This window comes from Pteropus alecto, unplaced genomic scaffold, assembly GCF_000325575.1.
Source record: "Pteropus alecto unplaced genomic scaffold, ASM32557v1 scaffold202, whole genome shotgun sequence".
NCBI classification, from domain to species: Eukaryota; Metazoa; Chordata; class Mammalia; order Chiroptera; family Pteropodidae; genus Pteropus; species Pteropus alecto.
Genome location: NW_006432451.1, coordinates 276247 through 277671, shown reverse-complemented (window position 1 = coordinate 277671; position 1425 = coordinate 276247). Strand labels below are relative to the sequence as shown.

At 48.8% G+C, this 1425-nt stretch overlaps 1 pseudogene; it reads right to left on the bottom strand.

The window, feature by feature from the left end:
- Window positions 1–1096: 1096 nt before the first annotated feature.
- LOC112476138 lies at window positions 1097–1215 on the bottom strand (annotated as a pseudogene).
- Between the last annotated feature and the right edge of the window lie 210 nt (window positions 1216–1425).

Sequence of the window (1425 nt, the reverse complement as noted above, 5' to 3'; positions counted from 1 at the left end):
TGAATTGTTCACTTAAAACAGTGGATTTTGTTATGTGAATCACACCTCAATTAAAAAAACAAAATGTCTGGCTCTCCTGAAGCCACCATGCTGAAGAGCCCACGGGAGATCCCAGATTGAGACAGAAATCCAGGAGCCCAGCTATTTGAGTCCCCTGGTACTCGGAGCATTGTCAATCAAAACAGTTCTTTCTCTCCCTACCAAAGGGCCCACCCCAGCCAGAGTCTGTTACCCCAACACCCTTAACCCAGTGTCCCCATCAGGTTCACCTGCTAGGGGTTCCCCTCCCCTCAACAGCTGCTCAAGGTTTACCCCAGGACCCTGCCCACCCCAAAGGGATCCCACCCCTGAGGTGGAGGTGCTCACAGGTGATGGCTCAAGATGCACTGAAGAAGGCCTCCCTTTTCCTAAGGGTGCCTAGAGAAGGCAGGAGAGGCGTGGCCAGGAGGAGGGCAGCAGACGGAGTTGCCAAGGCTTGGGGGCAACGGACCTGACGTTTTCTAGAGTAAGGGCTGTTTCTAGAGTAAGGAAAATGGAGACAGAAAGGCCTAAAAACTGTTTTAGACCAGTAGAATGATGTTAACAGATAATTGGAACAGCTGGGATTTATCCCACACCTACATCATGCCAGTCACAGTCCTGCGTGACGTATTATTGTTCGCTCCTTTTGACAGATGAGAAAACTGAGGTGCAGGGAGGCACCGGGCCTCCTAGCTCACACGTCTGCCTGAGCCATGCGGCTTCTTTACAGATGATGCGAGAGCCTCTGTGCTGGGCCAAGGCAGGGAGACACGCACATCTCCTCTGCCTGTGGACGAGTTGGGGCCGCCTTACAGAGACGTGGCCACTTGACAAATCGTTCACGTGTGTCTGAGGAGACTTGTGCCCTCTGTTTGTTGTATATCGTGTTCCATGTGTAAATGTCAAACCAAGCCCGCCATGGTTTTAGGAGGTTCCCTCTGTTGCTCATCTTTCACCATTTATTGAGTTTCTAGCCTTCTGTCCTTTCTTTTTTTTAATTTTTTTAGATGAGGCAACCCTTGGTTGACTGCACAGATTGCAAGGACCTTGTCAGTTTACAATCCCTTATTTTTTATGCCTACAGCACCTGGTCTTCCTAGGTGGTCTCTCAACCAAGTACTAACCAGGCCCGACCCTGCTCAGCTTCCGAGATCAGACGGGATCGGGCTTGTTCAGGATGACATGGCCATAGACCTGTCTTTACTTTCGATTCTTTTTTTTTCAAACTATTTAGATATATTTTTTGATCATTGCCTGTGATTTAGAGGGAGGGGAAGGCAACAAGGGATGCTCGTTATACCCCACCTGCACACGTTAAATTTTAGTTGAGACTGCCAAGTGCCCTCCAAACTATCAGTCTGCCATCTTGAATTCAAAGTCCAAGGCTTTAGCTCTTTAAAATTT